The sequence below is a fragment of the Aotus nancymaae genome, unplaced genomic scaffold, assembly GCF_030222135.1.
Source record: "Aotus nancymaae isolate 86718 unplaced genomic scaffold, 86718_ANA_hifiasm-v0.15.2.pri h1tg000210l, whole genome shotgun sequence".
Lineage (NCBI taxonomy): Eukaryota > Metazoa > Chordata > Mammalia > Primates > Aotidae > Aotus > Aotus nancymaae.
Genome location: NW_026988625.1, coordinates 663977 through 676669, shown reverse-complemented (window position 1 = coordinate 676669; position 12693 = coordinate 663977).

Sequence of the window (12693 nt, the reverse complement as noted above, 5' to 3'; positions counted from 1 at the left end):
GGAGTTTCGCTCTTGATACCCAGGCTGGAGTGCAATGGCGCGATCTCGGCTCACGGCAACCTCCGCCTCCTGGGTTCAGGCAATTCTCCTGCCTCAGCCTCCTAAGTAGCTGGGATTACAGGCACGCGCCACCGTGCCCAGCTAATTTTTTGTATTAGTAGAGACGGGGTTTCACCATGTTGACCAGGATGGTCTCGATCTCTTGACCTCGTGATCCACCCGCCTCGGCCTCCCAAAGTGCTGGGATTACAGGCTTGAGCCACCGCACCCAGCCAAAAACCAAAACTTTTTAAGAAGGACTAAGCCTTAAATGTTTGTGCTTCTGCTGGGCGCAGTGGCTCACACTTGTAATCCCAGGGATTTGGGAGGCCGAGGCAGGCAGATCACTTGAGGCCAGGAGTTCGAGACCAACCTGGCCAACATAGTAAAACCCCAAATCTACTGGAAATACAAAAATTAGCCAGGCATAGTGGCGCACAACAGTAGTCCCAGCTATTTGGGAGGCTGAGGCACAAGAATCACTTTAACGTCGGGGGCAGAGGTTGCAGTGAGCAGAGATTGTGCCACTGCACTCCAGCCTGGGTGACAGAGCAAGACTGTCTAAAAAAATTTAAAGAAAAGAAAAAAAAACTTGTTTGTGCTTCAAAGGGCACCATGGAGAAAGTAGAAAGAAAATCCACGGAATAGGAGAAAATATTTGCAAATCACATGTCTGATAAGGGACTTGAATCTAAAATATGCAAAGATGCCTTACAAATCAATAATAAAAAGACACCTTAATTTTCAGAAATGGACAAGAATATGAATGGACAGACAGTTCTCCAAAAATAGACAAATGACCAATAAGCACAGAAAAATATGCTAAACATCATTAGCCGTCAGGAAAATGCGAATCAAAACCACAAGGAGATATGCTAGAAACCCACCAGGATGACTAATAAAAAATATATATAGGCCGGGCGCAGTGGCTCACGCCTGTAATCCCAGCACTTTGGGAGGCCTAGGCAGGCAGATCATGCGGTCAAGACATTGAGACCATCCTGGCCAACATGGTGAAACCCTGTCTCTACTAAAAATACAAAAATTATCTGGGTGGTGGCATGTACCTGTAGTTCCAGCTACTCGGGAGGCTGAGGCGGGAAAATGGCTCGAAACCTGGGAGGCAGAGGTTGCAGTGAGCCGAGATCGAGCCACTGCACTCCAGCCTGAGCAACAGAGCGAGACTCCATCTCAAAAAATAGATAGATAGATAGGTAGATAGATAATAGCAAGTGTTGGCAAGGACGTAGAAGAAATTGAAACCCTCATGCATTGCTGGTAGGACTGTAAACTGGTGCAACCATTTTGGAAAGCAGTTTGGTAGATCCTCAAAATATTGAGCATAGAGTTACTCTATGACCTAGCAATTGCACTCTTAGGAGTATACTCAAGAAAAGTGAAAACTGTGTCCTCACAAAAACTTGTACAAAAATGTTCATAATAGCATTATTCATATTAGCCAAAAATGAAAACAACCTAACTACTGCCCGTCATCTGATGAATGGATAAATAATAATACAGGCTAGGCACGGTGTCTCATGCCTGTAATCCCAGCACTTTGGGAGGCTGAGGCGGGCAGATCACCTGAGGTTGAGAGTTCAAGACCAGCCTGACCAACATGGAGAAACCCCATCTCTACTAAAAATATAAAAATTAGCTGGCCATGGTGGCACATGCCTGTAATCCCAGCTGGTCAAGAGGCTGAGGTAGGAGAATTGCTTACACCTAGGATGTGGAGGTTGCAGTGAGCTGAGATAGTGCCTGGGCAATAAGAGTGAAACTCCATCTCAAATAATAATAATAATAATAATACAGGCCTGGTGTGGTGGCTCACGCCTATAATTCCAGCACTTTGGGAGGCCAAGGTGGGCAGATCGCCTGAGGTCGGGAGTTTGAGACCAGCCTGACCAACATGGAGAAACCCCGTCTCTACTAAAATTATAAAAAATTAGCTGGGCATGGTGGCACATGCCTGTTAATCCCAGCTACTTGGGAGGCTGAGGCAGGAGAATGGCTTGAACCTGGGAGGCAGAGGTTGCAGTGAGCTGAGATCACACCATTGCACTTCAGCCTGGGCAACAAGAGTGAAACTCTATCTCAAAAAAATAAATAAAAATAATAATAATAATATAATGGCCCAGGCACAGTGGTACACACCTGTAATCCCAGCGTTTTGGGAGGCCGAGGCGGGCAGATCACTTGAGTCTAGGAGTTTTTTTTGTTTTTGTTTTTTTTTTGAGATGGAGTTTCGCTCCCAGGCTGGAGTGCAATGGCGCAATCTCGGCTCACCGCAACCTCCGCCTCCTGGGTTCAGGCAATTCTCCTGCCTCAGCCTCCTGAGTAGCTGGGATTACAGGCACGCGCCACCATGCCCAGCTAATTTTTTGTATTAGTAGAGACGGGGTTTCACCATCTCTTGACCTCGTGATCCACCCGCCTCGGCCTCCCAAAGTGCTGGGATTACAGGCTTGAGCCACCGCGCCCGGCCGAGTCTAGGAGTTTTGAGACCAGCCTGGCCAACACAGTAAAACCCTATTTCTACAAAAATTGAGTTTTGAGACCAGCTTAGGCAATATAGTGGAAAACCTGGCTCTACAAAAAACACAAAAATTAGCTGAACATGGTGGCATACGCCTGTAGCCCCAGCTGCTTGAGAGGCTGATGCGGGAGGATTGCTTGAGCCAGCAGCTCAAGGCTGGAGTGAGCCATGATTGTGCCACTGCACTCCAGCCTGGGTGAAAGAGTGAGTTCCTGTCTCAAAATGATAATACAAATGGGCCAGGCGCAGTGATTCACACCTGTAATCCCAGCACTTTGGGAGGCCAAGGCTAGTGGAATGGATCATGAGGTCAGGAGATCAAGACCATCCTGGCTAACACAGTGAAACCCATCTCTACTAAATGCACCAAAAATTATCCGGGTGTAGTGGCACGCGCCTGTAGTTCCATCTACTCAAGAGGCTGAGGCAGGAGAATCACTTGAACCCGGGAAGAGGAGGTTGCAATGAGCCAAGATCGCACCCCTGAACTCCAGCCTGAAGGACAGAGCAAGACTCCATCTCAAAAAATAATAAAAAATTAGAAAAACTAAAAATAATACAATGGAGTATCTTTCCTTACATGGAATACAATGGAATATTATTTAGCTACAACATGGATGAACCTTGCAAACCTCTTGATAAGTGAAAGCAGTTAGACACTAAAGAATGTATGACTGCATTTATACGAAATGTTCAGACTAGGCAAATCTAGAGAGACAGCGTGGTTAGTGGTTGTCAGGGGCTAGGGATGGAGGAACTGGAGGTGACAGCTAAAAAGTGCTGGGGGGTCTCCATGTTTGGGTCCCCTTCCACAAACACTCCCTTTGTGGAAGCCGTCTTTCTCTCCCTTGGATTTCCCCTCTGGAAATTAGCGGGGCATGGTGGGGTGTCCCTGTAATCCCAGCTACTCGGGAGGCTGGTAGCTCCCCTTCCACATTCTCTCATGAAAGCCTGTCTTCCCCTCCTAAACTCCTCTCTCTATATTCCATTCCACTCAGTGTGGAAGCTGCTTTCCTCTCCTGGATTCCATCTTTCTGGATTCTCTCACTCAGTATGAGAGTTAGCTCTTTCTCTCTCCTTCTCCTGTTTCTCTCTCTTTAAATAAATCACTTTCTACAAACAAACAACAACAAAAAAAAGTGCTGGGGTTTCTCTTAACAATGGTAAAATATACATAAAATTTACCCTTTAGGCCAGGGCAGTGCCTCACCCATGTAATCCTAGCACTTTGGCAGGTCCGAAGTGGGCAGAACACCTGAAGTCAGGAGTTTGAGATAAGCCTGGCCAATATGGCAAAACCCCCTCTCTACTAAAAATACAAAAATTAGCCAGGCATGGTGGTGTGTCCCTGTAATCCCAGCTACTCGGGAGGCTGAGACAGGAGAATTGCTTGAACCCAGGAGGCGGAGGTTGCAAGTAAGCTGAGATCGTGCCACTGCACTCCAGCTTGGGCAACAGAGACTCTGTCTCAAAAAAAAATAATAAAATTTACCCTTTAACCATTTTAACTGTGTGACTCAGTGGCATTAGGTACATCCAAAATGGTTTATGTGCCTATTTCCAAAACATTTTTTTTTTCAACCAAAATCAAAACTCTGTACCCATTAGGCAACAATTCCCGATCTCCCTCCAACCCCCAGTAACCACTAATCTACTGTCTGTCTCTGTAAATTTGCCTATTCTAGGTATTTAACGCATGTGGAATCATACGGTATCGTCCTTATGTGTCTGGCTTATTTCACTTAACATCATACTTTCAAGGTTTGTCCAGGTAATGTAGTGCGTGTCCAAACCTCATTCCTTTTTATGGTTGAATAGGAATTAATATGAATATGTCACATTTTGTTTATTCATCCTGGATACACTTGATTGTTTCCAACTTTAGGATATTGCGAATAATGACATATGAACATTTGCATACAAGTACCTATTAGGAGTCTCTGTGGCCAATTCTTTTGTTTAATTTTTTTTTTTTTTTTGAGACGGAGTTTCACTCTTGTTACCCAGGCTGGAGTGCAATGGCGCGATCTCAGCTCACCGCAACCTCCGCTTCCTGGGTTCAGGCAATTCTCCTGCCTCAGCCTCCCGAGTAGCTGGGATTACAGGCACGCGCTCACATACCCGGCTAATTTTTTGTATTTTCAGTAGAGATGGGGTTTCACCATGTTGACCAGGATGGTCTTGATCTCTTGACCTCGTGATCCACCCACCTCGGCTTCCCAAAGTGCTGGGATTACAGGCGTGAGCCACCGCGCCCGGCCCTTTGTTTAATTTGTTTGGGACAGGGTCTCACTCTGTCTTCCAGGCCAGAGTGCAGTGGCATGACCATGGCTCGCTGCAGTCTCAACATCCCCAATTGTGTCAGGTTATGAAAGTTATAAATGCTCCTGTCTCCCTTGTTCAGGTGTGCTCTCCTGGCAAGACTGCTGGCAAGTTGCACCCTTCCTGCAGGAAGTAAACTACCCTTGCTGAGTCATCCATTGTCTTAGTGTGGATTTTACCTAACATTATAAACCCATTTCCAACAAAGAACAATACTTAGAGCCACTGCTGACAGGGGCCAACAAGCCCCATCTCACCAACCTCATGGGAAAAGGTTACTCTTGTCTCTGCTTACAAGTGGACCTGGAGGCTCCGGCTGTCCAAGCCACAGGTAGGATCCATGCCAGGCTGTCTGACTTCAAGGGCAGAATTTCACAGGAAGTGACGGGATGTCATGGCCAAGGAGGGGTGGGCTTGGCCCAGGCAGGTCAGTCTGCAGCCCACCCCCGAAGCATGGTGAAAAGCTGTGGAGTTGACCAACACCGGTGCAGGGTATCCAGGACCGGAACAGTGAGCCCACTGACCACACCCCGCCGCAGGATCATCCTGGGGGTGTGGAAAAGGGCACCTCCTTCATGAGGACACACACATTGAGGAAGTCCTGCAGAGGTGGGCTCAGGGAGGGGATCTTTGAGGGGCAGGAGCCCAGGAGCAGCCCCTGACCTCTATGTCACATCTTCCTCCTGTATTCAGAGTCTGGTTATTTCTACCCTTCAAAGTTGGAGGCTACCAGCAAAGTGCATGTTAACAAGCTCCTAATATGGCCCATAAGAACAGCTCGTCTATGATGATGGTCACCACCCTGCCTGGCCTGGAGACCAGAGCCTGTGCTGTGGAGCAACCCAGACCTGAGTTCAAGTTCAGGCTCAACTACTGTGTGAACTTGCACATGTTGGCTAACCTCCTTGTGCCTCTATTTCCCCATCAAAGCTACCTTAGGGGACTACGGGTGCTGTTGTCCAACAATCAGTGGAGGGAGGGCTCACTCTCAGCATCTCAGAAAGTGGGACCCCCAGGCAAGCTGGGCCTCCCCATGTGACGCAGAAGTGAGTAGCCCCACACTACTGTCGGCATCCACGAACACAAATATATGAAGGAACTGACCCTGAATCCAATCGAGCTTGAGAGCAACTGTCCAAGAAACACAGGCAGAGGAGGAAACACTAGCAAATTGTAACAGCCGCAAACTCAGAAAGTGGGGCGGGACAGAGGATGACACCAGACGGGCTATCCCTCCTCAAAGGGGACATCAACAGAAGTCGCCAAGGACCCAGGGCCATCCAGTGTATACTTGCTGACCCTGTGTGGCCACATATATGGCCCCCTTTCATTTCATCCTCACAAGTGTCCCAATTTAGATACCAATTATACGATCATCCTAGTTAAAAGGAACCTAAGAGGCCTAACAGCCAAACATAATGAATGTGTGGGTCTCATTGGGTCCTGAGGTGACAGACCAAGTCTAGAAACACTTTTGTGGCCCATCTAGGAGAGGTGACTGACCAGCTGATGTCAGAGAACTGTTGTCAATTATGTCAAGTGTATCAGTGACATTGTGATTATGTCAGCAAATGTTTGTTTTTGTAGTTGTTGTCACTTTATAGAGACAGTGTCTCACTCTGTGTTGTCCAGGCTGGAGCACACTGGTTTGATCACAGCTCACCATGACCTCAAATTCCTGGGCTCAAGCCATCCTCCTGCCTCAGCCTCCCAAGTAGCCAGGACTACAGGCATGTGCCATCACACCTGGCTAGTTTTAAAAATACTTTGTAGAGTATCTGTGTGTCAGTGTGTATATATGTGTGTGTATATATATATATATATATATATATATATATATTTTTTTTTTTTTGGTAGAGATAAGGTCATGCTATGTTGCCCAGGCTGGTCTCCAACTTCTAGGCTCAAGAGATTCTTACCTCAGTTTCCCAAAGTGCTGGGATTATAGGCATGAGCCACCATGCCCAGCCAAATGTCTTTTTTTTTTTTTAATTATACTTTAAGTCCTGGGATACATGTGCAGAATGTGCAGGACTGTTACATAGGTGTACATGTGCCATGGTGGTTTGCTGCACCCATCAACCCATCATCTAAGTTAGGTATGTCTCCTAATGCTATCCCTTCCCTTACTCCCAACCTCCCCTTTTTTTTTTCAATTAAGATGCACTCTAAAGTGGTCACAGGTGCAATAATGTCTGAGATATCCTTCAAATACTTCAGAACAAAGACTAGGGTTATGGAGAGTGACACACATTTGGCAAGATGGGGACAGTTGCTGAGGCCGATGACAGATTCCTGGGTGTTTGCTGTCCTCTCTAGTTTTTGTTTTTTTGACAGACTCTCTCTGTTGCCCAGGCTGGAGTACAATGGCGCCATCTTGGCTCACTGCAACCTCTGACTCCTGGGTTCAAGTGATTCTCATGCCTCAGCCTCCCAAGTTGCTGGGATTACAGGTGCCCACCACCACGCATGGCTAAGTTTTTGTATTTTTTAGGTTTTTTTTTAGTAGAGCCTGGGTTTCACTAAGTTGACCAGGCTGGTCTCGAACTCCTAACCTCAGGTGATCCACCCACCTCGGCCTCTCAAAGTGCTGGGATTATGTAGGCTTGATCCACTGCACCGGGCCTTGTCATCTCTGGTTTTGTACGTGTTTATTTTCATAATAAACGTGTGGGGTTTTTTTTTTTTTTTTTTTTTTTTTTGAGACTGAGTCTTGCTCTGTCACCAGGCTGGAGTGCAGTGGCGCCATTTCAGCTCACTGGAACCTCCACCTCCCGAATTCAAGTGGTTCTCCTGCCTCAGCCTCCTGAGTAGCTGAGACTACAGGCATGAGCCACCACACCCAGCAAGTGATTTTTTTTTTTTTTTTTTTTTTGAGACGGAGTTTCGCTCTTGTTACCCAGGCTGGAGTGCAATGGCACGATCTCGGCTCACCGCAACCTCCGCCTCCTGGGTTCAAGCAGTTCTCCTGCCTCAGCCTCCTGAGTAGCTGGGATTACAGGCACGCGCCACCATGCCCAGCTAATTTTTGTATTTTTAGTAGAGACAGGGTTTCACCATGTTGACCAGGATGGTCTCTATCTCTTGACCTCGTGATCCACCCGCCTCAGCCTCCCAAAGTGCTGGGATTATAGGCGTGAGTCACCGCGCCCGGCGATTTTTTGTTTTTATTTTTATTTCTATTTCTTTTTTTTCTTTATTTTCTTTTTTTTTTCTATTTTTTTCTTTTCTTTTTTTCTTATTTTAATTTTTAATTTTTTTTTTTTTTTTGAGACGGAGTTTCACACTTGTTACCCAGGTTGGAGTGCAATGTCACAATCTTAGCTCCCCACAACCTCCACCTCCTTGGTTCAAGCAATTCTCCTGCCTCAGCCTATCGAGTAGCTGGGACTACAGGCACGCACCACCATGCCCAGCTAATTTTTTTGTATTTTTAGTAGAGACGGGGTTTCACCATGTTGACCAGGATGGTGTCGATCTCTTGACCTCGTGATCTACCCACCTCAGCCTCCCAAAGTGCTGGGATTATAGGCATGAGCCACCGTGCCTGGCCCTCTTTTTTTTTTTTTTTTTAAATAGAGATTGGGTTTCACCATGTTGGCCAGGCTGGTCTCGAACTCCTGACCTTGTGACCACCCACCTCGGCCTCCCAAAGTGCTGGGATTACAGGCGTGAGCCACCGTGCCCGGACTGTTTTGTTTTTTAAGTGTCAAACATGGCCAGAGATCAGCCATAGGGCCACACCAAGGACATGGTTTGTCAGTGCCAGGACTGTCTCAACTTTTTTTTTTTTGAGTCAGGCCCTACCTGCAGGCCTTCATCCACCACTTGAAAACACTCACCAAGGTGAGCAATTTGAGTGAGTGCTCTCCGTTTCGGAAAGGTGGCCCAACTTGCTTAGGATCACACAGCCAGAAGTAGCAGAACTGAAGTCAAGTCTCTTACCAATCTAGTTAGGGGTAGCGCCTCGCCTTCTTCCAGGTCCAGATTGCCCAGGCCCCTTCCTGCTCTGGATAAACCTGGTCCAAGGAGGGCAAATCCAATCAGAAGAGTGGAGGTGGTTGCCCGCCTGGCTGTACAGGGCAAATGCGGCTGTGAGGGTGGTGGCCCAGATCCACAGGGGCCATTGGGCCTTTCATCCAGGCCGGGCTCTTGGCCCCGCTGAGGACATGGTTGGTCAGCAACTTCTTTAAGGCCCCCACCTCTCGGCCTGCCTCAGCCTCCCTTTCTGCCACCGTGCCCAGTCAGTATGTGCCTTTTCTCTTGTTTTATTTTTATTTTTGACATGGAGTCTCGCTCTGGCGTGAGCCACCACACCCAGCTGTGCCTTTTTTCATACAGGGCAATCACCCTCTTGAGGATCGAGCAGAATCGCTAATCACCCTCCCATCAAGTCATTCTAGTAACCTATGCTTCACACTTTATACCTTTATTTGTATTTTTGATAAGTGTAGACCGGGCATGGTGGCTCACACCTCCCAGCACTTTGGGAGGCTGAGGCAGGTGGATAACCTGAGGTCAGGAGTTTGAGACCAGCCTGACCAACATGGTGAAACCCCATCTCTACTAAAAATACAAAAATTAACTGGGTGTGGTGGCGCATGCCTGTAATCCCAGCTACTGGGGAGGCTGAGGCAAGAGAATCATTTGAACTCGGGAGGCAGAGATTGCAGTGAGCCAGGATCGTGCCATTGCACTCCAGCCTGGGCAACAAGAGTGAAACTCCATCTAAAAAAAAAATTGTGGCTGGGCGCAGTGGCTCACGCCTGTAATCCCAGCACTTTGGGAGGCCAAGGTGGGTGGATCACGAGTTCAAGAGATCTAGACCATCCTGGTCAACATGGTGAAACTCCATCTCTACTAAAAATACAAAAAATTAGCTGGGCATGGTGGCACGTGCCTGTAATCCCAGCTACTTAGGAGGCTGAGGCAGGAGAATTGGCTGAACCCAGGAGGCGGAGGTTGCAGTGAGCCGAGATCGCGCCATTGCACTCCAGCCTGGGTAACAAGAGTGAAACTCCATCTCCAAAAAAAAAAAAAAAAAAGTGTACTGGACTCCTCCTCTTTGCCAGGTACTGCCAAGAGAGATTTTTTAAATGACAGTTGTCTCTGTCCTCAGGGGCTCCCAGCCTAATAAAGACTTCTACCACAGGGAGAAAAATTTGATTTAACAGGCTCTGCTGGAGGCACACTGAATGCCATGGAGCCCAGGGAAGGCTTCCACTGGGAGGAAAGCTCTGAGTTCAGTCTCCCTGCAGCAAAAGCAGGAGACAGCTGCATGGGGGTCCCCAGCCAGTGGGTATGGAATCTGCATAGGACTGAGGGGTGGCCTTGGAGCTCAGAGGAAGGGAGGATGAATCTGTCAGATGACCCTGGGATCAAGGAGCCCCAAGAGATCAGGACTAGGAAGCCAAGGAGCGTGTGTCATTGCCCCTGTTCCTCCCATGGGTACCAGGGCTTCTCTTCCCAGGGTGGGGATGAAACAGTGTCCCACTATTCCCAGCTAGGGGTGAGGGGACCTCCCAAAAGGTCATCTGGAAACCTAGGCTTCCTCTAAAGAAGATTTGAGTGACTGTCACTGGACATATAGAAACCTTTTGCACTGTGTCAGGTCTTGATGGCAGAGGTGGTCAGGCAAGCATGCCTGGGGTCAGGCTCCTTGGAAGTTCAGCTCCAAGCCCATTCCAGCTGGGAGGGTTGGCATGCTAGACACCTCTCAGTCCCTCCTGCAGGCTCAGCACACACCGCTCTGTAAGAAAACAAACTGGCATGGTTGGTGGGCATCATCTGCAGACTTTGTATCCCAGGTCTATCCATCCATCTCACACAGTACTGCTCCAGCTGAGTCCAGATATGACTGATGCCCTGGGGTGAAGGCTGCCTCCTGGAAGGCCTGCCTTACCCCCCTCCCCAACTGACAATCAGAACAACATTCTCTCCAGAGCCTGGCCCTGTTCAAGCTTCCAGCAAGGATTGGGTCCAAGCTAGGCCCAGAAAGATCTTCCATGCAAAGGAGTGGACCTGTATTTCCCCTAAGACCTTGACCAGGCCTGGAGTTCCCAGTCTTACTCAGGGACCCAATGTGGAAAGACCTTCAAACAAGAGCTTTTCAGAATCTGGGGTGTTTGCCCCTGCACCTGTCCAGCCATGACCAGGATGGAGAGCTTAGAGATGATCCTCCAGCTCTGCACCCACCTGATCCTCTGATGAAGGATCCAGTCCAGCTTCACATCTGTGCCTAACCAGTGGAAACACTTACCCTCTGGGCACCTCAACTTTCTCAACTGGAAAGTAGAGTGAGGCAGCAAGCCCCCTTTCCCCCTCCCAGGGTAGCAGGCGGTACCTGACCGATGCCCTTTCATCATTGCACTGCTTTCCAGTGGCCCACAGTAGTGCAACAGGGAAAGAGTGTCGGGCAGGCCTGCCAGTACCTCCCCCACGGTGGTCTGTGGGGATCTGAGACCTGGAATGCAGGCTGGCTGGGGCGGGGCCTCTGCCTGGGGGAAGGGTGCCCTCTGACCCCAGAGGCCCAGGCCTGGCTAGAATCTCAGGTTTCCATGGAGAAGAGTGGGAACTAGGCAGGGGGAGGGGAGGGCCTGCAAGCCCAAGGGGCCCGCCTGGGGAGTGGGAGGTGAGGGTGGTGGGGAGGAAAGTCCCCAAGGCTGGTCCCAGATGCTTTGACAATATCATTGCACTGCTTCTCAGAGCACAGTAGTGCAACCTAGTCAGAGCACCTGCGGCCAGCAGGGGGGATCCCACCACCCCCAATACACGCAGGGCGGGAAGCTCAACCATGGATAGGTGGGTGGGGCCAGAGCCCCTGTCCAGTCCATCCGGGCAGGGAAGGAGACCGCAGCAGGGTTCGTCCTTGAGGTCTTCAGAACCCAGGACACCTAGGCCTATCACAGAACGCTCCCGACTGAGGTGGAGGAGAAACCCCAGACTACGGGGTAGTTCCAATCCCGCCGCAGGAGCTGCGGGGCCACGCAGGGGAGAGGGCGCACACACAAAGAAGGACCCGCGCTTAGCCGCAGTCCGAAGCCTGCTAGCGCCGGGAGCGGGGTGGGTACAGTTCGACGACCCTGCGCCCAGACTCTCCACTTGGCTCCAGAAGAAAAAGGGCGGCCCCAACCCGGGACGACGCGCCCCTTCTAGCTGACAACCCCATCCCTGGCCCCTTGCCCCGTACGAGATAAGCTCCGGGTTCTGTTCTAACACATTCTTCTGCCCAGAGGCCCAGAGCGGAGCAGAGGATGGGGGCTCCCCGCCCTTCTAGAGTTCCCTCCCCAAAGAGGGCGCCCGCGATCCCAGCCGCACCCCTCTGCCCGACCCGCCGGGTAGAGCCGCCCAGCCCAGCCCAGGATCCCCTCCTTAGACCTGGCTACTCACGCAGACACCCCTTCCGCCCAGGGCCCGGTCAGGAATCGGAAGGTTAGATGGAGGAGGATCCCGGCCATCGTCTGCCCCCAAGGTCCCCATCCAGACGACCCTGCACCTCGTGGCGGCCCCTCGCCTGCCGGCTCCATCTTTAACCCGCTGACAGTCGGAGGGGCAGGGCCCCCGACTACTTAGCATAGCGCTGCGTTGATTGGTCGGCTCTGGCGCGGGGATTCGCCTCCTGCACGCCTGTTGGCTGAGACGGGAGAGATTTCAAAATAGCCTCCGGGCTCCGATTGGCCCGGCGCCGGCCGAGTCTCGGGCTCCGTGGTTTTAACAATGAGTTCTACAAACACTTTCTCCCCATTCATAACTTATCAAAAGGAACTTTGCCCGCCTTTTCTAGGCTCCAATCT